Source organism: Lepisosteus platostomus, chromosome 7 (genome assembly GCF_059453375.1).
Source record: "Lepisosteus platostomus isolate fLepPlt1 chromosome 7, fLepPlt1.hap1, whole genome shotgun sequence".
Taxonomy (NCBI): domain Eukaryota; kingdom Metazoa; phylum Chordata; class Actinopteri; order Semionotiformes; family Lepisosteidae; genus Lepisosteus; species Lepisosteus platostomus.
The window spans coordinates 55808315-55835794 of NC_142617.1; the positions used below are offsets into that span (position 1 = coordinate 55808315).

The 27480-nt window shown below is 40.4% G+C and overlaps 1 protein-coding gene across 5 annotated transcripts in view; it reads left to right on the plus strand.

Annotated features, from left to right (window-relative positions):
- The first annotated feature begins 3519 nt into the window (after positions 1–3519).
- LOC148659269 (semaphorin-4B-like) overlaps positions 3520–27480 on the plus strand; it is a 76469-nt gene continuing 52508 nt past the window's right edge. For 2 of the 5 annotated variants that reach the window (XM_088641333.1, XM_088641337.1), the window contains exon 1: positions 17666–17881. The gene's annotated coding sequence lies outside the window, so the exon portion shown is untranslated. Of the gene's footprint in view, positions 3644–17665; positions 17882–18870; positions 19121–27480 lie in introns of those variants that run through there. The other 3 variants (XM_088641335.1, XM_088641334.1, XM_088641336.1) reach the window with 3 other exon arrangements.

The following is a 27480-nucleotide window of genomic DNA, read 5'->3' on the forward strand; positions in this document are numbered from 1 at the left end:
AGCAGAGGTATATATAATACCCAGCAGTGTTATCATCAGGGCAGATGAGACTAAAGTCATTCGTGTGATGCTCTGAAAATGGTAAGATGCCACTGGTTATGCAAGACTGGAATTTGAAAAAAAATAAGGTAATAATATAATTATAGAGTAACAATAAAATCTGAAAATACCTAGAAAGTCATGTGCAAATCAGCTCAGAGATTATTAATCACTAGATTATAACACAATCTACTGTATAGTCAGTGTTACATACAGCATGGATCCAGCTGCTTTTCACATTATTAGCAGCTTTCCGGGGAATCATATTTTACGGTGATTTGTATTCTCTAAATGAAAGAGGAATAATAAATCTCTTGAAAGAATTTTGGTGATTTAAAGCTGTAGCAGTAAAGTTCTGTCCATTAACTGCCCACGCACTTTTCTGTCACTAAAGATTTCCCCTCTCCTTTTGACAATGGAGTCCCTATATGACATCACTGTCACCCATGCCTTTTAGGAAAATATCAGCACAGGGAAATGATAAATACCAAGCCATGAGCTGATGTCAGTGCAGTGGCAAAGTCACTTGACGCTCAAGAGTCCAGCTTTCTCAGTGCTTTGCCGCCCCTTCTTTTATGCTTTACTCTTTCCTTATTCCCCTTCTTCATATCTCAAGCTATTTTATTAAGAGCAGCTTTCAACGTCACCAGTTCTGTATCAGCATGTCCTTCAGTACACAGGAGGTAAAGTGGGCCATAAGTGCTCTTCAGAATATTTTTCAATCCAGAAACTGATCATGATTTTTCAGCCCCTTTTCTGTCATATTTCGTGATATCTCATACATACTGCACAAGGACCTTTTGTTTTGTACCGTTTTATATGGGGATGGTTCGAGAAAGTGACACATTTTATTACACGAGCAGCTATAGTAGGAAAAGCATGATACATTTGCAAGATAACATACCTTAAACAGCACTTTTTCTTTAATAATTTATAACCTTTTCATTAACTTTTTTTTCAAAATCCAAGCTAAGTTATTTTTTTCCCAATAGTTAGGAGTATCCTATAGTAACGGCATACATATAAATAACCTCGCTTTAAGCTCATCTTATCATTCTTTTCTTGCTATGTAATTAAGACACACTTTGAGAGTCTTTAAGTGCAAGTCTTGTTTACTTTGAGTGTGAATACAGATGCTTTCAAATGCTTTACTTTACGAGCTTTACTGCTGATCTGCAATGATGGGCGGCCCGGCAGTCCGTCACTCTTGGTTTCTGAAGAGGTGCTGGGAGTTCAATCAGCCCAGAGTTTGCCATGAAAGAGGGATTGTCAAGAAGGACAGACGTCTGGAAGCCGAATGTGGACTACTGTACCTAGGCTGTGAGCCTCATTGTTCTTCCTCTGCTCTCCCATGATCATTATCACATACCGAGGAGCTTTGCTGACAGCCGCCATACAGAGTTGTGCCGTCACTCACAGAAGGAAGATCCCACAGCCCCAGCCCAAGGGGAAGATGGATAAGGAATGCTGGAATGATCTCTGATGAGGTCAGCATATTCTAGACAAAGACTGATATTTGGTTTAGGCTCCCGAATGGAAGACTAAAGGACCTGAATGTTGCATTGTCTAAGACAGTGAGCACTGTTAGAAGTACAGTTCTTAAAAAAGGCCGTTGACTCAGTAAGAATTTGCCCTCTGTGGAAATGCTTGCATAGACATGAGAACAGTAGCAGAACCCAAAGGGTTAAAGTCTTCCAACAGCAGTGAAGCATGGCCATTAATAGGTTAGCACAGTAATTCACTGTTATTCACCGCTCCATGCTTCTTGCTGTAATTGTATTAGAAAGATAATTAAAAATGAGGCAGATAATGTATCGTAATCATGCGTATACTTTAAACCCGCTAGAGCCCATTCAGAAGGCACCTGCTTTTCTTTGGCGTTGCAAGAGAGTCACATTCTCATTAGAAATCTCCTTCTGAACCGACAATGCCTGATTTTAGCACTAAGCCGTGTGATAAGAGCTAATACGCCGACCTGATAAAAGTGGTCCTGCTGGGAGGCAGAAAGCTACTTACTTCTCCCGGTTGAAAATTAATGAGGAAGAGAAAGGGATCTGTTCCCATTCTTCCTTCCCTTTTTTAAAAAAACGCTATTGATTTCATCTGAAAACATAGCGGTAGGTCCCAATCGATACGGTATAGAAGAAAAACTGAGAAAGATATGTCGTGTCAGATGTTCTTCTGCAATTTTACCGATAATAACAGGGGTGTTTGGAGCACCAGTGTGTTCTTGTAATAGAACACAGGCCTTTTGAGATGTGAAAGAAATACTAAGACTTTCCGCCGTTTGGAAAGAAGGACACTGTTGTGGCCTGTTTTGAGCACTGGCCTCCGTCCCCTGCACCTCTGAGGGGGGAAAAGGATGAAGATGTCCATGCTGACAGTGCCACTTGAATGTTCCTGCGCTCAGGGACGAGACAGAAACGCTCATTCTCATAAAACCCGTGGCTCAGTCTCTGGGGCAATCTGCAGTCAGGATCACACCTTTCCACAAGGGTGCTGAGTTAAAAAAAAAAATCTCAAGAAGCAGATGTGGTTAGAGCTTGGTGGGCTGCTCTCTAGAAGAACTGAGCTCGCCGCGAGCAGGACAGGGGTGCAGGCTGTTATCCGCTGGGTTTTTGCGTCATTCCCTTCTCATGGCATTTTGTGGGGTTTTTTTTTTGCCATTTTTTAAGAAAACAATGGCTCCCCCACCCTCCAAGCAAAAACCATTACCGCTGTCTCAGAGGGATGTCTAAGTGTCTGGCGCTAACAGTGGTGATGTCAGAGCTGTCGAGCCCGCGCTGTGTGAAGAGACCCAGAGTGTTTTTAAGGAGCATGGCTTCCCCGATACGGTGGCTTGTATAAGAGAGATGTGAGCTATTATACAATACCCCATGCTGACTGCCGTGCTGGATATACCGTAGCTGACTCTGGCCTTCTGGGTCAGCAGCTACCATGTGTCTGCTCCGAGAGTGAGACGCTGGAGCAGGGCAGAGTCTTAACTGTAGTGGAAGTGAGTCAGCAATCAGATGGGCAAATTGGACTTTCTTCCAGAAACCTTTTCAGACTCAGAGGCTTGGTTTTCTAAACGGGCTTCTTTTTTCTTAGGAACGAAGACTGACACATGATTTGGTAGCTGCTCCTAGTAACCGCTAACAGTGCGCTGTACTAATTAGCATACATCCATAGAACTGCACGACTCAATGACTTTGCAGGCGCACGTACACATGTAAATGAATGGACAGCGCGGCCACACATACAGTAGCTCTTGGCTAACGTGCTGGAGAGGCTATACAGGCTGCCTGCTATTACAACTCCAGCAGCACGCATGGGAGAGCCCACTTGTGTCAAAGCGTGCAATCGCAGGCTTCACTCTGAAGACCCCCTCCTCTCCCCAGCCCACCACTCATCAGCCATTTAGCAGGAGCAGCCCATGATGTAATGTGCCCTGCCTCAGAAAACCAGCCTTCTGCTGCTTTTGGATTTTCTTTTGCCTTCCTTGCGCTGTCTGCTGCAGGTGTTTCTTGAGCGAAAGCCGGGCTTCCTCTGGGGATTCCTCCAGTGCTGCTGTGTGCTGCTTCAGCTCGGTACTTACTGTACTTGGAACTGCTGGAACGCTTCGGTAAGATCTCTTTCTCTTCATATAACTGGAATTATTCACCAGTAAAAAACAAATCTTAAGGTAAAACAAAAGGATCTGGGGTTGCGGCTCCGATCTGAGGAGATGAAAAGGTCTGCTTGCCTGAGGGCTTTCTCAGGTTGGGATTCTTCTTGCTCCAGCGCTGGGTGCCATGGCAATAGATTGAATTCTGTTGCCGTGGCGGCCACTGTCTCTCTATCCCTCTGCTTGTAGTAAGGTGTCGGTAACCATGGTGAGGCAGGGATGGATTCCTGCACTGGCTCCCTGATTGATTGGGGTGTCACACTTGGACTGCTGTCTTTTCATGAGGTGATCCCCCTGCCCAGAGCAAATAGGTTTTTTACAATATATTCATAATTCCCTTTTTGACAATATTCGTAATTCGTTTTTAAAGTTTTATTGATTCAGTAAAAAGAGACTGCTGTAAGCAGGTTCGATTAATTTATGCTAATAAAAAAAACATTCATCTCCTGGAAATGAAGTTCAAAGCATGGGTTTTTTTTTCCGTTGATGTTTTTAATAGTGGTGTTGCTAATTGAAACCTAGTTAGACAGGCAGCAGATTTCTTTGTGAGTTTTTGGCACAGGTATTGTTCTGATTTATAGGAACAGGGTGTGTGAATGGGGGGAGAGGCAGCAGTGGGCTTTGTGTGTTTTATGCTTGAATGCCACTGACCTATTGAATGTGTTCTTCATGATATTTCACAGTGTTTAACCTTCTAACATTTTAGGCAGATTTGTTTAGGCAGCTGTTTTCACAGGTTTACTGTAAAGCAAGCGTCATTTTTTTATGCACTTCCAACATGTTTATTTTATTACTGATGAATATTTCCTTACAAGGTTGCTTAATTGAAAGATTTATGTGAATTTCTAGCTGTATCTCTGCCTAACCTCTTTTTTTAGTTAGTCTGTTAAACTGTAAATATTTTATGTCTTGTCTACTCCACATGTGGATGTCATGACTAATTTATTTAGTAACATTTTCTTTTTTTATGCAGTAGGAAAAAAATACTGAGACTAGAGTATTTAATCCTCAATGATTTATGCAATTGCTAATAATATTGATTACCATTTGGATATTTTGCAACAAGAGAGAGTCTGTGTGGTTAGTTGTGGTAAGTCAGTACTTTCTGTCTTGATGTTATAATTTATAGCAAGCCTGTCTAAAAGATGTATCAGTGTTATATAAAAATTGAAATAGCAATATATACATTTAAAAATAGTTCAGTACATAGTAATATAGTACCAGTGAACAATTACACATATCTTTTAATGATGGGAATATTATAAGAAATCTCAATATCTGTGATGTATTTTTAACATGATTTTTAAAATTCCGATAATTTATTTTAGGGGATTTAAATATTTTTTTTCTATGTCTGGAGCCCAACATCAGCATACGTATTATACTATGTATGGACATACAGTAGGAATTATTTGCTTTTTTTAGGAATTTATTCATTTTAAACACTTATCAAGTAAAACAGTAGGTTAAAAGGGAAATGTATGCATGATTTACTTATTCCTTAATGCCATAAAACCTTGACTACACACTCAATTTGTAAGATAATGTCTATTCTGGAAATCATTTGGCTATACCAGTAGTACTGTGCTTGTAATAATTTTGCAACATCTGTCTGACATCATTTGAGACTGAACTAGCTTAACCAGCTAGTTTAGCCTGTTTTCTCTTTACATCCATCCTTCTTTTACACTTTAAGCTGGGAATTCCACTATGACAGGCAAGCAAGTCTTGCCTTGTTATATTTTTAATTGGAATCAAGCTCTGGTATGACACTTGGTTTTTTTTTTCAAAAGACATTTGAATTCAGTGTTACTCATTTCCAAGAAGAGCCTTGCATAAAAACCTTGCTGTTACAACACGTATGTTTAACACTTTGCTGTTGTTCATGAAGGTGTGGAATGAGAAATTGCACTGTACCATCTCCAGGGGCGACTGCAATACGGCGAAAGAGATGACATTCATTTCTCTCAGTGATCAGGGGCAACAAAACAGCTCTCGCCTTAGATTTTTATATCTTTTTTGGTAGTGTTTATTGACAGTGGTTTGCACCGAAATGATTTAATGTAACTGGTTCAGAAAGAAGCCAGACCAAAAAAACTAAATGGTGATTTCTCTCCCCCAGACAAAGCCCTGGTGCTGTTAGCTCACAATGACCCCACGGTGACCTTTGCTGTGCCACTTGATTTTGAGCGACCAATCAAAGGCATGACCTTGCTCTCCCAAACAGCACCCCGACTGCAAGAGCAGCCATGGGGAATTAAATCCAGGTTGCCCCTGGATCTCAGATCAAATCAATAGCTTATAGAAAAATTAAAGCACTGGGCCAAATGATGTGATTCTCTCTATCCCCCCTACCCTTCCCACCTCTTTCTTTGTTAAACTCACTGTTGCAGACACTTCCTACTGTAATTCTTCTAAAGGTAAATGTAAAATTCTTCAGATCTGTGGAATGGAGCAGTGTGGAATCAGAACTGTCGTCCCTGTTGTTAGTTAAATCACTCTTTGTTTATCCAGACTTATCAGAGATGTTATACTCGCCAAGGAAACCCCTAACTGCGTAGATCAATACGGAGAAGCCTGCGCGGGCATCTCGTATGATTTGCACGTTCGTATAACACTTACTAAGCAGGCAGCTGGTTTGATCCCGAATAAAAACTTATTTTAAGAGCTAAGATCTGAGCTTGCTGGGCTGTGGCAGAGAGCAAGCCAGGCTCCTGCCAGGCTTTGCCTCTGAGAGAGAAAGAGTGAAGGACTTTTCCCTCTTGTAGCACATGGTAGGAGTTAGCAGCTATACTGTAGATGCTACCCTTATTATGAAAGTGCTTTGTCACCAAAATCCAATTGAGAATAAATGCTACTGACACTGCCCGTATAAAGGATCATCAAGATTTTGAATGTAGTAGCAGTCTGATTAGAGTCTGATCTTATCAGATCTAAGAAGTTTAACAAGGCTGGCCTTAGTCGGAATAGGGTTCAGAAATTCTGGTACTGTTGTAAACAGAATTTGGTGGACCAGTAGGTGGCCGTCTTCCCTCTGGACCAGAATTAATGCCATAGTGGCCATAGTGTAGTGACCAGTGACCCTGCTACAGGAGGTGCTGTTCTTTTAGATGAAATGCTAAAAAGAGGTTCTAACATCTTTCATTCTAATCGTGACACCCTTTAACTGAGCTGGTGAATTTCTTACTTCACCTGACCTGCTGTATAGTGGGGCTGCAGGTGCAGAATAGCTGCCACATGTCACCCATGTGGGGCTGCACCTCAGTGCTGTACGTGCTATATGTGACTGCAGAGACAGCACCAGCACAAGCGGCCACATTCAGAATCACTGCAGTGCAGTCATAGTGATATAGGGTAACAGCTTCTTGCAAGAGAAAATTAGGAGTCAGTGTATCTGTGTGAGTTTGGAATTGGAATTATTGAAGACTGGTAATATGAAGAAAGCTGATATGAAGACGTTTTCCGTGAACAATCGGTCACTTTTAGAACACACAGTTTTCTGTGGAATAAGGAAGTGAAGGAGGTCTGAGACTTGATTTTGCATGAGCCAAGCCTGGAGGAGGCTTCTGGCCTTAAGACTACTTGACATCTTAAATGATTTAGCTTTTTACTCTCAGTGGTTAAAATGTTGAAGGACCAGCATTTTGTGTCAGAGCATCTCACAGATTTCTCTGTCTGTGTCAGCGCAAATTCCCTGGCATCCATGGGCATCAAGGTGGTGGTGATTGTCCACCTCTCTCTGGGAACATGAAAGTTCTAGTGCCAGTCCAAGATCCCTGATTTCTTCTTATTTAAATTGTCTTCTTTAAAACGAGCAAACGCACAATGTTTAAATCCCCAGATCTTTAAATTGTTCTTAAAAACTCAGACACAGTCCTGTATTCGTGCCTATCTCTGGCAATTTCTTGCATTATCTACGTTTATGCATGCTTGCGTGTGCTTTTTTACTGTGGCTGGATTAGTGGTTGGTGTGAATTTACTATTTGTGGGTGATTGCATACAGAAAGCTCAGCATTTCTCAGTCTTTCAAAAGGAGAAAAAGGAGAAATAGATAAGTTAAAAAGAGGAGTTTCACAACAATAATCTCCCACCATTGCAGTTCATTTTGTGTTTCACCATGTTTTCCTATGAGAAGTTATTGTCTTGCAGATCTTCCCATATTTGTTTTGAAAGTTTGGTTATCCATTATGCTGCCTTTGACCTTCTAAATAATTCAAAAGAGCTCAGTGTAGTAAAAAGGAAGTGAATAGTAATTTATTTCTGGGAGGGCTTTGTTGTATTAAATAATGTCAGATTGCTCTGTTGCTCTGTGTACAACTGCAAATACACATGGGCTTTCCTTTACTGACCCTTCTCATTTCAGTAGTCTAATGCATTTCTTGTTTGTTAAACTCAACAGTTTAAGTACTTCATAAAAGAAGAAAGAAAAAGGATCATTGGACCCAGAATTGTGTTCTGTTGTGATTCTGCATCGCACCATAAACTTTAATGAAAGAAAGAAATTAACATGTGCCTCCACATCATATATATATACAGTGCCTTGCGAAAGTATTCGGCCCCCTTGAACTTTTCAACCTTTTGCCACATTTCAGGCTTCAAACATAAAGATATAAATTTTTTATTTTATGTGAAGAATCACCAACAAGTGGGACACAATTGTGAAGTGGAACGAAATCTATTGGATTTTTGAAACTTTTTTAACTAATAAAAAAATGAAAAGTGGGGCGTGCAAAATTATTCGGCCCCCTTGCGTTAATACTTTGTAGAGCCACCTTTTGCTGCGATTACAGCTGCAAGTCGCTTGGGGTATGTCTCTATCAGTTTTGCACATCGAGAGACTGAAATTCTTGCCCATTCTTCCTTGCAAAACAGCTCGAGCTCAGTGAGGTTGGATGGAGAGCGTTTGTGAACAGCAGTTTTCAGCTCTTTCCACAGATTCTCGATTGGATTCAGGTCTGGACTTTGACTTGGCCATTCAAACACCTGGATACGTTTATTTGTGAACCATTCCTTTGTAGATTTTGCTGTATGTTTGGGATCATTGTCTTGTTGGAAGATAAATCTCCGTCCCAGTTTCAGGTCTTTTGCAGACTCCAACAGGTTTTCATCCAGAATGGTCCTGTATTTGGCTGCATCCATCTTCCCCTCAATTTTAACCATCTTCCCTGTCCCTGCTGAAGAAAAGCAGGCCCAAACCATGATGCTGCCACCACCATGTTTGACAGTGGGGATGGTGTGTTGAGGGTGATGAGCTGTGTTGCTTTTACGCCAAACATATCGTTTTGCATTGTGGCCAAAAAGTTTGATTTTGGTTTCATCTGACCAGAGCACCTTCTTCCACATGTTTGGGGTGTCTCCCAGGTGGCTTGTGGCAAACTTTAGACGAGACTTTTTATGGATATCTTGCCACTCTTCCATAAAGGCCAGATTTGTGCAGTGTAAGACTGATTGTTGTCCTATGGACAGACTCTCCCACCTCAGCTGTAGTTCTCTGCAGTTCATCCAGAGTGATCATGGGCCTCTTGGCTGCATCTCTGATCAGTCTTCTCCTTGTCTGAGCTGAAAGTTTAGAGGGACGGCCAGGTCTTGGTCGATTTGCAGTGGTCTGATACTCCTTCCATTTCAAGATGATCGCTTGCACAGTGCTCCTTGGGATGTTTGAAGCTTGGGAAATCTTTTTGTATCCAAATCCGGCTTTAAACTTCTCCACAACAGTATTACGGACCTGCCTGGTGTGTTCCTTGGTCTTCATGATGCTCTCTGCGCTTTCAACAGAACCTTGAGACTATCACAGAGCAGGTGCATTTATACAGAGACTTGATTACACACAGGTGGATTCTATTTATCACCATCAGTCATTTAGGACAACATTGGATCATTCAGAGATCCTCGCTGAACTTCTGGAGTGAGTTTGCTGCACTGAAAGTAAAGGGGCCGAATAATTTTGCACGCCCCACTTTTCATTTTTTTATTAGTTAAAAAAGTTTCAAAAATCCAATAGATTTCGTTCCACTTCACAATTGTGTCCCACTTGTTGGTGATTCTTCACATAAAATAAAAAAATTATATCTTTATGTTTGAAGCCTGAAATGTGGCAAAAGGTTGAAAAGTTCATGGGGGCCGAATACTTTCGCAAGGCACTGTATATATTTTAAAAGCAATACTACTTATAATTGCAGTTAATTCCAGCAATGAACAAATGGTAAAGGATTTACTGTGTTTGCTTTATGACTGGAGACAGGGAACATTAATTACACTAAATCCTGTGATGTTTGTCATCCTCTGCTGTGAAAAAGAAAATTTGGGTTGACAACTGTATTGTCTGCTTAATTATTTTCGCTGTAGCAAGAAACGAGCAATCTGTTGCATGCCGTCTGGGGAGTGTGAAAGGAGAGATACAAAAGGCAGCATCCGTTAGCTTTGAAATGGACATTAAGTGTCATCCGTGGAGCAGAAGCCTAATTATCTACCTCTCAGCATGCTGTGTAAGTATGAAATGCACTCATAAATATTTAAACACATGCAGCACAAAATCCATAGACCCCCACAGTCATTTTAAGTCACCTTTCTGGTGAATAGGACTGTGTGGTACTGTATGTGGTTTGTTAGCACTGTGTCTACTGTCTGTGCCTTCTTTTCTACTACCCTGACTTCCTGCTGAACAAGCCTGTTCCAACCACGGCTGGTTAAAGGTTCATCAGAATTGCTGGGCTTGAGTCTTTTCAAATGTCGGTTGGAAGTGAAATAATTCTACTGTACTAGTGTGTAGTTAAGATTACTCTTTGCAGTTCTTTTTAAATGTTTCCCTTTTAAAGAAATAAACAAGTAAACTGTCAAAAGACAAAAGTAAATATCAGTAAATTATATTTACAGTTCTATAGAATGCACACAGTACTGTACAGAGTTGGTGTATGAACACTGTGAAAAGGTTCACAGCTAATTTATGTTAATTTATTCCACAATTCATAGTAACATCTGCTTGCTCTTAAAAATGTATAAATCTTGAGGGTGTTTCTTACAATTTGTATATCAAGACTGTATCACTGGCCAAAGTACAGCCACACCTTTCTTATGAGCTCTCGTAAGGAGTGGCTGTTTGAAGAAATATTCCTAGGAGAATTCGAAGTCAATTTAAATGGCTCTGCTTTACAATGTCGTGAAATGGTCATGTCTAACTCATATTCATGTAACCCATAATGCATAGCAACTTCTGCTTTGTCTTAAAAGCCACCTAGGGTGATTCTGTAGAGACAAGGGTTGATGGGGAAGCTGGCTCTTTTGTAACTATGTAATAAAGCCAGAGAGGCATAGAGTGGGAATGAAGTTCAAGCAGAGAGCTGCGTCAGCATGCGTTGGCTGCAAAGGAACAAGTAAAGGCTAATTTCATGTTTAATATTTTTTTGTGTGTTTCTTGTTTCCACTTTTCGGTGTGAAATTAACCGTTACATGTTCCTAGGTTGGGAAATGAGTCACAAGCATTTTAAGGAACAAATCCTTCCACTGAAGTTATAGGGTGGGATACTTCAGGTTCATACCTGTCAAAGGATATTGTGCTCAAATGAAAACAATTATATGATAAGTGCTGTAGTGGCTGGAGGGTTACTGCTTTGGTCTTGCTCTCTGGGATTATTTCATCATTATTGCACATACAGTAAGAGAGGCACAGCATCTGCCTGGCCTTTTGAATGCAGTTAGTCACTCTGCCTGCCATCTATAATGGACAGGAGGATGTGATACAGATTCAGTAATAGAGATGCAGTACCTTATTTGTCTATATGAAATACTAATCTAAGAAAAACAGAGCATCAATCAATAATGCGTAGTAAGGTTTCCATGCACAACATAATTCCACATATAGACTAAAATTTATTTTAGTTTATACCCCTCAGAGCCACGGGGTCTTTGGAGAAAATCGCAAATTAATTAGAACGTGGCAACTCCTCCTAGCTTATTCCTGCAGTTCTGCTATGGTCGTAGGACATCACACTACACAAACAAATCAGAAAAAAAAAATCAGATCCCATGGCATTCAAGGTATATAAGAAGAATAGGTAGAAAACATTATATACACTGGTGCTGCCTGTGCTCTTTTATATAAAGCAGCAGTTTTAGCAGTTTGTATTTCAATGTACTTTCTTCTAAACTTATTGCCAATTGCCATAAAGTGCTATAACATTGTAGGGAGACATGAATTTCACTTCCTGACCTTGAAATATAATTCAGTGAATACAAAAATCAGTATTTGTTCTATATAACAAAAGTACAAAGGGGTGTTGCCTTTGTGTTCTTTTCTCTTTTTGTGTCATGTTCTTGGCTGTACTGTATGCTGTTTGATGTGCAATTTTTTTTCCCCTGAGACAAAACCTGTAATACAAGTACTGTAAATTACAAGTGAGTACTTTCACTCGTAATTCGGCATGCGGACTGATACTGTGGATTTATGTTTATCTAGTATGAATAATAAAACCGGCAATCTGACAGCTGTAATGTCTTTGCTCTGGAAATCAGGTCTATGCTTGGACAAGGTGATTAACGAATCCTTATTTTCAAAAATGTGCACTGCGTTATTCTATCAGATTACGTTTTTCTGCAGATGCCACTAAATCCATTACACACACCAACAAGGCATCCTTCTGCTCTTCAAGATACAGTAAAACCATAAAGCTTATTATAAATCAGCTTTTTGTATACCAAGGGAGTAGAGATCTAGTCCTTAAGGGGGTCATTCCAGAAGGTTTTTTTACATCTTTTTAACTCTCCAACTTCTTAAGACCAAGGAAAGAACCTTTAACATGTCCATATCCAAAGTTCTAATGAATGGCAAAGTTTTAGGAATTTCTCGTTTACAAGTATGCTTCCCTTTTAAATTTATACATGTTTTCAATTTGCAATCCATCTCAATTAAAACAATTAAAAGAGAAAAGAAAGAAATGTATTCAAAAAGTATCCCCCATTAACACCATGTAGCTAATTAACAACTCATTGGAGAATTGTTTCTGTTGTGACTCAATTTGCATTTTAATAGATTATGAATAAATAATCCACTGGACTAACCCTTTAGATGGATTGGTGAAAGATGTCGATCTTTTAGAAAGCTGTTAGAGTTAACTGATTTAAATACTCTTGGGTAGCAGCTGTAGGAACAACAGAATGGCACAATAACAGCCTAATGTTCTACAGTAAAAATTACTGTAGTGCTCTAAAAGCCCCACAGCTGTGAACCAAATTTTGATATGCCCACTTTATTCCAAAATGACATATAAATTATAATGTAAAGTGTACCGATATATTTGGTGTAAGATGAGGATTTTTGAAAGAATGACGCATATTTAGTAACATTAGTAACGGCAAACATTTATAAGGTGATACTTAACTCTTTCAGTGAGATCTGAGAGAGTCTAAACTTTACAGACCATCCCTTTAATCCAGTCAAGACATCATATCTTTCATCTTTGATGCCGCAGATAATAAGTAGTATGTTTTCAGAGTTCTTACGTAATTGGTATTATCTGTGTTTTGTAAACAGCTGAAACAGAGTAAAGTTCAAAAGAATAAGGCAAGGAAGAAAGTACAGAAAACTGAGGTGTTTCCATGATTTTGACCTTCATTTATTCCTGTGAAATTGCCTTGTTATAGAAAACCTATCACGAGCCTGTCAGGTACTGTATGCAGGTCTAACTTTTGAGAGGTGGATTTGAATCTAATCTGGGCAGAATTAATACATTTCTGAAGTTTAAGGGATTATGGGCACTAGCAGATAAAAGCTTTTATCTGAGGTGTCCTCTAGAGAAGTCTGTGTGCATTAAATCTCCCCCTTGTTTAACCCTTCCAAATAACAGATCGACACCGAAAAAGTATAATGTCTTCTGTCAACCCATCTATAAAAGAGTGATTCTACTGTACATCATCATAAAGCCAGGAGAGTGGAAGGTAAAAATAGTATAGCATACTTTTGGGTTTCAGATGAAGTTCAGTGGAATAGGTCTGAGGATGAAAGAAGGATTGTGATAATGTTGGGTAAAGCAGTGCATCATGATATTAAATTAGGTATGAGGTTGTTCGTTTTTAATTACTGATAGGTTATTTAAATTGCATTTGTCTTTTTGTCACTTTATACACACTGTAGAGATGAATATAAAGGCTTGCTTTTTAATCTTCACCTGAAACCTTTTTTTTCATTTAAAACATCCTCTAGCACAAGTCAGTTGTAACTGGAATACATTAGCCTTGAAAAGTTACTTTCCCACAATATGTGCGATAGCTTTCTAAGGACCAGCAATTTTTCGTGTTTCAGTAGAGAAGAACAGGACTGAGCCTTTTGTTTAAAATGGTTTGAGACTCAGAATCTTTCAGAATCTCTTCTGAATATTTTGCAGTTATTCACTTTTTCTGCTCCTGTATGGTGTTCACCAGAGAAAAAGAGACCTTATTCTCAAGACATTATTAAATAACTTTCCTAAAATGATAAAAGACACATAGAGCTTGGCCAGGTGAAAAGAATTGCTTCATAAGGCTGGGTTTCTCCTGAGAACAGTGCCATTAATAAACCATCTAAGATTCTATTTTAACATTAGCATTCTTTTTAACACTGATTATCTGACAACATAAGAATGTGTTTTTAAAGGTGAGGATTCCCATCGGCACAAGTAGAGTGTCTAGATTGTATCAGCTGATGTTTGACTGTCCAGAATCTGGAGATTCAGATGTCTGAAGCAGGACCGTAGTCCTTAATTACCAGGTTGTACTGGCGTTGCTGGAGAAAGTGACATAAAATACAAGTATAGGTCAAAAGTATACATTCAAACGCTTTGAACTGCAAGATTATAAACTTTAGAATATCTTCTTTTATGGTGGGATTCCACTTCTTTTAGCAAACTTCTTTCTTCCAGGTTCCAATGAAAGGAATTATGAACATTTGTCCTGAGATATCTCCAGATTCATTTTCTAATGCTTCTTGCAAGGATCTTTGTCAGGCATTTACAGTATTGCAACTGGTCTTGTTGGTGTAATTCAGTTTTTGGTTGAAGAAGGCTGAAGAAGGCCTCACAACTGAAACGGGTGTTTGTGTTTTCTCTCTTCTCTTTTCAGCATGGAATAAACTTATTGCTTGTTAATGTGCAGTTTTTGGTTATTCCATTCCTGCCCAGTCTCTGCAGCAGCTTCGCAAGTCTGTCTGTTTTAGGGTACAATGAGCTGAAAGTTTAAAAGAAGATTACATGAGACTTGAACGTTCAATGTCTCAATTAACTACTGCGTGGCTTGTAATCCTGCTTGACACCCTTTGTGCTTGAGCTTTCCTTTGTTCGCAGTTCTTTGGCTGGTTAACGACTGAGCTCAGCCCACAGGACGGGATGGGTGTATCACTGTAACCTGCAGATACAGGCCTGTGATGGGCTGCAGGGCGCCATGTCACGGGGGTCAGGAAGTGAGATGTGTGCTGGCTGTCCCTGCTCTGACCTGTGTGAGTCCTGACCCAAAGCAATGTGAACTATCAGAATGGCATCCTTATTACAGACATTCCTTAACCTAGCCTTCCTTCTGCTTGCCTAAAACTGTCCTTTCTATATTCAGACGTTTTTTTCCAAAGGATGTCCAACATGCTTTTCCAACATGTGTCCCTTAAACGCAATGAATTTTTTTCAGCTTCTTTTTTACACTTTTAAGTCTCGGGTGGAAGAATCCAACCAGAGGTCTGTGAAGCATGAGAGAGTAACTCTTTCTTTATGAGGTCATTCCAATCCAATCAAAATATTTGGTACAAGCCTTCCAACATTAACCTAATGCAAGAAATTTAGAGGTTGTTATAAAAAGTATGACCTATTGTATCTGAATACAGTATATAGATTTCCCTGCTCTTTTTAGTTGCAAACAGCTATAAAAACAGGCTTAAAAGTGAATCTGATTAACTGAAATATGAATGAATGTGGATTATACACACTGTGCTTACTAAATGGTTTTGTTCTGTAAATTAACTATTAAATGGCAAGGAGATACAGTATATAGTACAAAGCACCACTGTATTTATGAAAGAGTGGTGAATGAACTGAAACAATTTGACACACCTCAAGGTTCTGAAATAAGATTAAACCTGTATGTAAAAGAAGTGATTAAAGTTTCTGATATGCGTTTCTGTTGTTATTGATTGCTGATTTTGTTTTCTGACAAGGAAGAATCGTGGAAGAAGCAATTATCATCTCTGAAATGCATTGTGCTTTTTGTTTCTTTCAAACCAGATTTTCTGCTCTTTCAACAGAAAGAATTTCTTTTAAAGGGAAATCAGATTTGACAGGAAATCTGTATACTGGAAAAGTGTGCCTGATTTTTTTTTAAACTAACCTGCACACAACAGTGCTCTGGTAAAGTCTATCATTAATATAGATTTGTCAATATTTGGGATTCTGGCCAAGAACACAGAATTACCAGATAAAATGGCTAAAGAATGCAAAAAATATAAAACTAAATGATAATAATCTCTGTGTTCTTATTGTATGTGCAGGTTATAGTCAAAGTCTTGTATGGTCAATCACCAAACTAGCGCTTTTAACATAATTTAAATTGTCTATTAAAATGATTCCATTATTTATTCTGTAATTAATTCTGCTTGATCAGTTTCAGTTACTATACATCACTGTGGTTACTGCCTGCCTGAGAGAATATCTGCTTTATGTATCTCACCTATTTCCACTCCTATGACCCTTTCCAAAGATTAAACGGCTTTGGAAGGTTCTTGTACATGAGAGTGCACGTATGGAAATTTGACATTTGGAATAATACCCAAAGAGAGATCCATTTATCCATTACAGGGTTGTGGCGGAGCCAGAGCCTATCACAGCAAGCAACAGGTGCAAGGCAGGGCACACCCTGGATAGGACACCATTTTATCGTATAGAAACACAAAGAGACAGTCTGGTATTCACAAATATACAACAAATCTATTAAAAGGACTGAGTGAAAAAAATTCCTAAAACAATTCAAATGCTGCGTGTTGAAGGAGAATAGTGTGGCCAGTGATTGTGTGCTGTTGGAAGGGGTAATTGGATTTTACACTCATTCAGCTACTGAAGGCATTTATTGTTATTCATGCTTCTTCTATAGCACTTGCATTTTCAGGTTGACAAGCTTGCTCTAGTCGTTTTGTTATAGTTTTGTTTTTACTCAATTACACTGTCTGGAGCAACCTGAAGAACAGGAGAGACCAAGGTGCAATGAAAGAACACTTATTCTTCAGTTTGGCAACTTCATTTTCGTTTTTAGGCGATTTGAAAGACGGCTTCCTTTAAGAATACAGGAGGAAGTGTTGCATTGATGTCAAGACAGATATACAGACATGGGCATGCTGACTAAAGAGTGATGAAGAGTGATTTGTCACTATTAAAAAACATTAAACTTTTTGTTTAATAAATATTAGACATGATTGTGTATTGTGTATATCAGGAACCTATATTAAAATAACATTTTATACAGTAGCTATTTATCTAATGAATTCCCTAAAGTCTTTCTTACAGAACAAACTGATTAAAGGAAAGAAATTTGTAAACAAATCCAGAGTGACAAGGATTCGAAAAAAAAAATTAAATGGCTCCATACTCCAATTCAGTATTGAATTGAAATGTTTAAGATAATTTTTGTATAATCCTAAATACAAATCAAAGATCAATACGAAGAAAAAAACGTTTTAATTAGAACCTGCTTTTGAAAACTATATATCCTTTGGGTAGTTGATTTAGCTAAAAAAATGAAGTACTGAGTAAAACCCCTCTTTCTAATGCAAATTCGCGTTTTAATTTATCTGAAAACCACAAACTGCGTGGCAAAACCCCACAGCGTACCCCGTGAGAAAACAAATTGCTGTGGGTCTGAAGACTGAACCCTGTGAAAAGGGTACAAAATGGAAGCGATTTCACCCGAAATTCCTTTACGCGATATTTAAAGGGAAGCTGCTTATATCGGGAGTTCGTGTATCAGCAATCCGAGTTATCACTCGCTCGGAGGCGTGGCGAGGAGGACGGAGCACAGAGTAAGAGGCGAAGCGCAGCTGGCGGATCCCAACTGCACCGATCGCTACTCGTATCGCCGGGGTGTCTCAGGCGGTGTTGATCTCTGGATATTCCTCGTTCGTTAAGGACGTTTTCCTCTGTTGTGTGTCGTGCCAGGGGACGCGGTCTCGTCCTTAAGGAGGTGGTCTGCTGTTTGAACGTAAGTGCGGAGCTGGAGAAGGCGATTCTGCATGTGTCCATTAACTGTGTGTAACTGCACGCTGCCTCGGTTAACCATTGCTGTTAGCCTCTGGGGGGTTTTGCTTGCCTGAGCTTAGCGACGACACTTTGAGCGTTTTTGGAGTCCGTTTCTGCAGCCCTGGCTCTCTCCATTCACTGCCTGCCTCGTCCTGCTTCTTATTTATAGCGTGTCCTCGGTGTTTTTGGCTTTGTTGTTGTCGTTGTGTGGAAAAGGAGTGAACGTGTATGCTGACACTCGGCAGTTCCCCAGTCTTATCTGTCAGTGGTAGCTAGGGAAAGAGGGATCATTGGAAAGCCAGGAGCACATTAGCAGCTTTCTGACTGGAGAGTTGCAGACTTTGTGTTGAGCCGGACTGAGCAACGACGTGAACCTCTTAACTCTTAACCGTGACCCCGATAGCGAGATAAGAGTGAATGAGCCTAGTATACAGTACATAATGTACTGAGTTATGATGTGTGCTTGGCAATTATTTACGACCTTCAACTCTTGTGGTGTGTGCGTGTTTTTAAAGGAGAGGAATTAAGAGAGCTTCATTGTAAGCTGTGCAACCTTGCACAATTGTGAACTTTGGCACACTTTGGCCACTTTCCTGAATTAGAGTTAGGGTGTTGGGTTATTTAGCTGCAACTGTATTTGTATTTAAACGTGGAACTGAAATGCACGTAGTGCAGTATCAAAATAATTCCTCACACCTTAGCTCTGTCCCTGGGCGAGAGTCCGGGTGACTGGAGAGTGGTTAGACTTGCGAAGTACTGTACAGTGTTAGTAATACAGCCCAGGGAGGTTATATCTAGTTTAACAGTGCTGAATAAAGTCTTAAGTTAGCTCTTTAAATTTAGTCTACCTCCTCCCCTTGCGCACTAGCGGGCTTCACCACGAATTTGTGGGCGGTTTCTGAACGACCCGGGGCTTCCCCTGAGCGAAGCAGGTGCAGCCGTGTTTACAAGCGGGTCAGCAGTCCAGGTCTCACGCTGTGGCGAGGCGAGGTCACGAACCGCCAGCCTGCGGAGTGTGGATTGGTGCGCCGTGCGAGAGCAGGAGAGACTGGAGAGCGCTGTTGGGGGAAAAAAGCGCTTTTGCTCGGCTCCAGGCGTAGGAAACAGCAGTGTCGCTGCTTTGCACACTGAAGGCTGTAGAACGGTGATGAGATCGAGTGCGAGTGCGAGTGCGAAGATGTGTTTGGGTTCTCAGATTTGGGTAAATACGGTAAAGTCGTGTGGCATGTAGAACATCATACACATTTGCCGCGGTGAATTTTCTTAAGGGTGGTTTTGACTTGGAGTTTTGTGAGAAGTGAAAGGTTTTTTTTGGGGGGTTCTGCTTTGTTTGTTAGTCAGCATCAAAGTCAACAGGCAGCTCGGGCATACCGGTGTAGTAATCTTGAACGGGGCAGCTGGCTGAGGATACACTGTAAGTTGTATAACAATTTTACAACTGTAAAGTACACAATTGACAAACAGATGGACCGAATATATCCATTGCATTGTAAATCACTTGCACACAGCAGCCGTAATCTTAATAATCTGTAACAGTTCATTCTGTAACAGGAACACGTAACAGATTACATGCATGTGCCTTGGCTGATGTCAAGGTTGTGGTTGGAGAAAAGCCTGCTGATAGACTTGCTTTGTGTTTCTTTCAGTCTGGTCCCTTTAAGGCAACAGCTGGCTGCAGACGCCTGTGTACAGCAGCCTTGACAATGAGCTGTTGACACAGTCTGAAAATGCTTGGCTTGTTGTTCCAAAAGTGTCTGTGAGGGGGATCATCCCTTGTAAAACAGCGTAGCTGCCACAGTGTTTCAGGTGATGGTTTGTGTTTGTGGGAAATGGTTTACCTCTATGCTTGTACTTTTACTGCCACTTTGTGATTTACGGAGCTTGGAGGTGCTAAGTAAAACCGTGCGTGCTATACAGCTGTTCTTCTGGAGTGCAGTAAGAAAACAGGGCTACTGTGGAGTCCAGGTTTGAAAAGCAAATTAATTGTGCAACCTGTTCCTGATTTAGAGAAAATAAAGAACATTGCTGGGTGATATCTCACATGGCATCAGGTGCTTTTATCTTTTTTTTTTACAACCACATGTTTTCTATCACAATCATCTGGTCCTTGAGGTGTTATTCAAGCGTTCCTCAGGGGATTTTTTCATGTTTTTGCCATTCCTCAATTTAAGCATTGCATTTGCACCAAAAAAGACATGTCAATGGGGTGTCTGTCTGCTGGTAAAGTACGAAATGCGTGAAGAACCTAAGATTTGATCGCACAGTTGCCCAGATCACGGCACACATGCAGACTAGACCCCGGGCTGTACGTTAGATCCCTATCTGTGCTTCTCCAGCACAAGCCAGGTGTAGCTTATCAGCTCCTGAGATTCAACAGATCCAGGGTTTTGTTTTCCTTGAAGACTTTACCTCTGCTATCTGATCCTGGTCCTCTGACCTGCGAGAGCTGCAAACTTTTTTTTCCCTTCTGAAAAGAGATGAGATTGGCATACTGTTACAGCGTCGTGTCGTCCTCGCTGGGACATGGCAAACGTGCAGTTCTTCACGAGAAGACTCGTGTTATGATGGGGCGATGGAAAGGGGATTGATGAGAAAGACCCCCTACACACATGCACTGACACAGTGTGTCACTTGTAACCTCAAAGGTTAAGTAGGGACCCTGGGGGAGAAACTTACTGTATACTTGCTGATGGGAACTTTGCAAGCACATCCTTTTGTAAAAAGTGCAGCCTCCTTCATATTCCCAGTCCACCGCAATGCCATGGTGTGGGAAATGGCTTTTGCCCTGGATGCTGGCCAGATTTTTTTTTTGTCTTTGACTGGTAACAGTTTGAAAGGGACCTTCGGCTCTGACATCGAAACCCTGTACAAATCTGAATTGACACAGATATTTCGACCATTGCAGCTCACATTGCATGCTTTGTTGTGTGTATTTACTATATATGTTCAGCCCTATATTTTCTGAAATCTGTAATATTATATTGTTTAAATAAGTGTCTAATATAATAAATCAATAGTAATATGACGTAGCATATTATGATAAGTAATATGAGTGTTCTTGTCCCAATGAGCTAAGGATCTGCCCCTGTGGCTGGAAGGTTGCTGCTTCAAATCCTCCGCCAGCAGAGGAATCCTACTCCGTTGGGCCCCTGAGCAAGGCCCTTAACCCCAGCTGCTCCAGGGGCGCTGTATAAATGGCTGACTCTGCGCTCTGACCCCCAGCTTCTCTCCCTGTCTGTGTGTCTCGTGGAGAGCAAGCTGGGGTATGTGAAAAGACAAATTCCTAATGCAAGAAATATGGCCAAAAAAGTGATCTTATCTTGTCTTATGACTTGTGTTGTTTTTTTTTAAAGATGATTTGCTAAAGTAAGTGGTGGCAGTTGCTGCTCATTCCAGTCTATACCATAACACAATTCTGGCTTGAACAACAGCTTAACTGTATGATTAACTCTTGGTTAATCTGACTTCCTTCTTTATAAGATTATTATCACAGCAGAGTTGTTTGTACAAAATGGCGCACAGGAATGTGCAGCAAAGTCCAGCATTCAACTGCCAGCGCTTTAAAGAGAGTGTTGTCAAACACAGTTATAGATTTTTTTTTATCAGCTCCAGTTAGTTGCTTTTGGTATTTTACATCGCATGTGAGATTTCTGCAAACTGTAGCACATCCTTATGCTGCACTGATATTAATTTGAAAATACTTTTGCTGAGGGATTAGGATGTCCAGGCACACTTTGAACCTCCCTCATGTGGCCAGTGAGTCCTAACACGTGAGGACATTCCAGTTTTCGCCCTTTGCTGAGCTAATGGAGCACTATTGACCCTCCTAGGCATTCCTTAGAAAGCCATTGGTGACAGACCTGTTTGTGTTCTCTTTTTTTAATTTAATTTTTTTTCTCCCAAGCCCCTGAAGACATTACAGAACTGCATATATCTAAAAATCACTCCTGACACTTTGCTGAGCTCTTTTTACAGTACCTTTGAAAATAAGATGCTTCTTCACAAGTCTGAATTTAATATCTCTGTAAAGTCTATGCAAAAGAAAACTCTAGGCGAAAAGAATACTTTTTTTTTGCATCTATCTGTAGATGAGGATGAATGCAACCCAGATCCTAGAAGATACTAGTACATAATATATTCGCAATGTTAATTAACAGCCTGTTGGGTCCTTATCTCATGCAATACGTGTTCCTGGACTGCGAACCCTTGAGTTTTTCTGGCCAGTGTTTGAATGTCAAGCCTCAGTGTGATTTGTGGCCAGGAAAGAACAACTTGTTTTTTACGGCCCCTGCTTCTGTATAACAGAGATGGGGAGACATGCTGTGGAGATGAAGACAGGGAGGGCTGGATTGTGTTGGGAGAACAAACTGTTTTCTTCCCGCAGGACTGGAATTCCCAAAATATGAGCATGTTCACTCTCTGGCCTCAGCACGGCTTCTCTTCAGACAGAGCCTGAGCTGAGATGGCTCCACATGAACTCCTTGCCTTGCTTATCCCATGGGCAGTTTCCGCAGCTGGGAAGGCAAATTCTTACACTTCCCCAAACCTTTGCTCGCCCAGAGTTTTCTTTAGCATGGGAAAGATTTGTTTTTGTGCTATTCTTCATGTATAAATTTAATACAACTTTAAAAATACGGGCTCCCAACTTAAAACTACTAAATGCAAGTTTGCTTTCACCCTCTAAAATCTTCTGACACCATCCAAATCTTTTAAACATTCTTGCCTTTAGCTTGCTCCACTCAGTGGCTTGTTATTTTTTCTTAACGAGCAATGTGTGGTTCCCATTTTAAAATAATTTTCATTGAACCAGAACTTGGCGAGATCGGCTAAGTTTGCTGAAAATGCCACATGAAACCTTTTGAAGTAAAAATTCATTTCAGGGCATGAAAATGAGTATGATATCAGGAGAGATGAGCTGAGGTGTATTTAGGTATATATATAGGAACATGGTTAAAAGTAGTGTTATCCCATTTAATTAGCGTTTGACAAAGTTACAGTTCTACAAAGTCCATCTTACTGAACAAATATATAGTAGATAGTTTGGTGCCTTGCAATTTGGGTGATTCAGCTGGAGAAGAGAGCTAGTTTGGGATTCTTTTACAGAGGGAGTGACGACAACGGTTAGCTTTGGTTAACTTTGGTTTGACACGTGAAGACTAGGAACGTTGTTTTGCATGTAAGCAGTGTCTCCCCATCATGAGGTGCTTGTGACTAACGGTTGTGATACTCTGTTGGAATGCTCTCTGCTGGCTTCTGAGTTTTTTCATGAAAATGTAAAAGAAGGTTCCTCAGATCCGTCTGGAAACGAGCCATTACCATCTGTGTACCATTATTTCATAGTGGAAGCTGCACTCACACAGTTCTTTATGTTTTAATTTCTTACGTCAATGAAAGAGTCTTGTTGAAAGTGCAGGCTGACATTTAATGGTTTTTTTGGTAGGGCTGAAGTACATCTCATCTGTTGTGCTCAGAAAAACACTTCTTTTATAAGCATTGACAGTTGTCATATATCAAGACGAAAAGATCAGAGTTAATAAAACACTTTTTCAATACGTGTCCAATAATTTCTTCAGGCCTGAACCCCAGTTCTTTTAATCTTTCAGGCATCCAAAAGCTTTAGGTTAAATGAAAAATAAATTGGTTCACCTATATTGCAAAATATGTCTGCAAGCTGTGGGAACTTTCCAGAATTCTAAGGAAGTGTGAAATAAAGTGTCCCACAAAACTGACACATGAAATGAGCTCTGGCCACTTTTGCGTAACTACAGCATGTGAGACACAGACTGAGTGCATCACTTGAGCTTTTAGACAGGATGAATGAACAAGACCCAAAACCACATTGAGGGATTTCAAAAGCCATGTAATTAACTGGTGTGATTTATTCTCTGAATGATTAAGTGTGAAATTTGTTGTGCAAGAGAGACAATCTTTAGTCGCGCAACTAGAACTTTGCAGCTCCTGTTCCTTCAGCACACAGGAACGCTTGAGAGTGACCGTGTTTTTGCACAAACGCATCTCTGTTGTCATGTTGTGTATAAGGTCCTGAATGTCTGGTGTTGATTTATGTTAGGGGCAGAGAGCAGGGAAGAAAAATGCCTTTCAGCAAGAAAATAATAGATTTGTTGAAACACTTTATGAGGCAAGACTGCAGCACTTACAACTGTACTTTCTGCTACCTGTCTTTAGGGTGCTTTATCACTGACTGAACCACGGGGAGCTTGAGGATGAGGGTGCGGTAGATGGAAAATCTAGATATCCAGGTTCATGGTTTATATTAAATTGGAAACCTTTGTCATCCTACTGCAGAAGGGCGCTGCCCTTTTCACAGCTAAGTACTGTTGTCTCCGCTTGGATCTCTGAAAGAAAGGGCCTAACAATAATGTCAAACCTCACCTCAGGCGTGTCTTCAGTCTAGCAGCGCCTCTGAGCCCTTGTAAAACCTGATAATGGCCTTGCCACCATGTAATCATCGCCAGGTGAACCAGTAGCCTAATCCACTTGACATTTTAACCTTCCAGATACAAAACGGGCAGAATAACATGAAGGCCTACTGCCACAAAACAGGATGAAACATCTCCTCAGACATGGCCAGCTTGCATGACTATTCTCTGCTCTCGCACAAAGGAAGGATGGGCTCTAGTAAGCACGTATAAGTTTTGGGGACAGTGAAGAACACTTTGATTACATCAATCTTTGCAGGTGTTGGCGGTATGAGCCGTGTTACAACTACTTCTTGATTATGTATGAAACACCACAGTGGGATTGTTAAAAAAAAAAATTCCACCCCCTCCTCTGGATTGGCGATTTGTTTTCAAGAGAGCTGGCCTCAGCGTGGCGCGTCCTGTTCGTGAGATGCCGAGAAGGTGAGGGCTGAGGGTCGGATCTGATTACAGATAACACACGGTTGTGAAATCGGGGGCAACTGAAGGACGCTGCAAATTAATATCGGCCATACTGTCACGCTGGAAAGCTGAGCACTCCTGCAACAGATAATTTCACATTGTCTCGCGTTCACGTCAGCACTTACCTGCATGTAGAGCTCACGGCTCTTTAAGAAGTCTTGTTTCGGCTTGTTCGGCTGTACTGATGGCCTCCGCCGACAAAACGCACGGCACTCTCAAAAGTAAACAGAGGGTTCAGGCATGTCAGGCGCCCTTTGAAGTGTGCGTGCCTTACCGTGTGACGACACCGCTGTGACCGGCGGGCTGTGCGGTGGAGGTAAAGTAAGGCAGAAAACAAACCTATGCTGCTTTTGCTAAAGTGGATTTCATTCTAGACCAAGTAATTTCGCTCAGTCAGGCTCATAGGCCCAGTTGCCAGTTTTGAGAGAGAAATGGTTTTCAGCGATTAAAGCTGATCTTTTGAACAGCAAGCACCACAAATACTCTTAACAAAGCAACTTGTTAACTGAACGATTCTAACAAGATAGAAACAAGCCTGCATTTTTCTTCTACGCTTGCTCCGCAAAATTGTCATCTGATATCGTAGACATTGTATTTAAGCTATTGAAATCAAGCCATTGGAAGTCCAAACCTTTTTATTTTATGGCAAAATTTGATCCCTGCTTTTATTCACAGCCTTGAACAGTGATTTATACGTGACATCGCTGGCACTGGGTTGAAAGGTGTAGACTAACTTTCATAAAAGACTCAGTGTGGCATGGACTGCATGGATAGACTTTCAGGACTTTCATTGTTGAATTTTTGGCCTAAAACCCTCAGTGGAGTTCAGGCAATGGAGTATGTTTGGCAGGACATATCTAGGGTGCTGTCACTTACAATTTCTAAAAAATCTCTCTATCTCAAGGCAAGAATCCATTCTGTGACTTACTTAAATGGCGAATTATTGACTGCTGAGATTTAGCAGAGAGTAATAAACACCATTTCTGTACATCTTCATGGGAACAAAGCCATTGGTTAAAAAGCATCAAAGAGATCAAGGTAATCAGTGGTTTTTGTAGTCATAGTGCCAAGGGTTTGGCATCTTCATCTGATTATGCATCCATCTCTCTTGTTTGATCTAGCCTGCCACATGGCCAGTCTCCTATCATGTGCTGTAGTGCCAGGATGATACAATACAGTGTGCGTTGCTAACGATAATGACATCTCGTTTATTTCTTCCTGTTTTGAAAAGAGATGAGCAACTGTTGGAAGAGAGTCCAGAGACGGTTCTCTTTAAGCTTTGCAAGGGAAAACATTGACGTAATCAGATGTTTTTTTTTCAGGCTAGATTAGAGAGAAAAAAAGCATTTGTTGACGTTTCAGTTCAGAGAACTGCATTTTGCATAACATTGCATATAAAAATTGCTTTGTTAGTAATATGAAATGATCCCATGGCTACAAGCTGATGATGAAGTGTAATTTTATTTTATCTTTTAAATGCTTGCCAAACGTTGCAGTATATCTTTAGCCCTGCGATAGAGGCCTGTCACCATGCTGCTGAGCTGCGGAAGCAGAGTTAATTCTTCAGTCTGCTCCAACATTGGCTCCAGAAATCATCAGTGTTTTTCCCCCATTGTAAGAGATTGGACGCAAAGCAGATGAGTAACTTGAAAAGCCATGTCTCTTGTAATAAAGGCCTCTGGTGTTTTAAGGCCTTTTGAAAACTTACTATCTGTGCTTTGCTGTGTACTGTACTTGTATAAAAAAAACAAAGTACAGATTAATCTCTGTGAGAAGCAGCCTGTTTTGAAAGCAATTGTGATTTAGTCCTAAATTACATGGTAAGCTGTAAATGCTGATGCTGCCGTAACCAATTAAGGTTGTTAATTGAAAATAACATAATCGCATGAAATCTTAGTTAAAGAGTGATTATCCTTACAAAGCTGTCATTGTGTTTGTTCTCTTTTTAAAGCTTTAATCTCAACCCTTTGTGTGCATGTTTCTAATGTTTCAAAGTAAGGTTTGTGAATGCTATCGGTCTAAAAGAATCCACCTTTGTTGCTGTTTTTATTACTTCATAAAAGTTGGTGATTGGAGAACTTTGAACTTAGATGGTTGAGTATGTCATTTCCTTAAGAGTGACACTGTACAGTAATAGAACTTGTTTCAAATTGGATCCAAAGCATTGTACTTTGTGTAGGTGGTGGGATTTCTGAGCTGCAGGCACAGTACAGAAAGGTTATATACATTAAGGTCAATTAAAGTTCTAGCCAAAGAAGGAGATGATATAGCATATGAATGTTCCCTCCATGATCAATGTGTATATTAAAACTTTGGTTACATTTAGACACATTTCTTAATTACAACAATAGTCTTAATTATAAGCAGCGTTACTTAGCTGAGCCTATTTCTTTTCATCCCAGTGCTTTGTTAGTTTTTAGGTTTTAAGGCTTTTCTGCAAGTTCTCCATTTGATTCAGGGACATACTTTTTTTTCTACAAACTTAGTTATTTTTACGCCATCGGACTACTAATCTTGGAAGAAGAGAAGATAATGCCTTTGCTTCTGGCGCAGTACATCTGAACCTTAGTTCTTTTGGTTGAGAAAGACAAACAGCCGTGTTGTACTCCTCTATCTTCAGCCTGCAGCAGTGATGGATGTCCTCAGCAGGCTCCAAGGT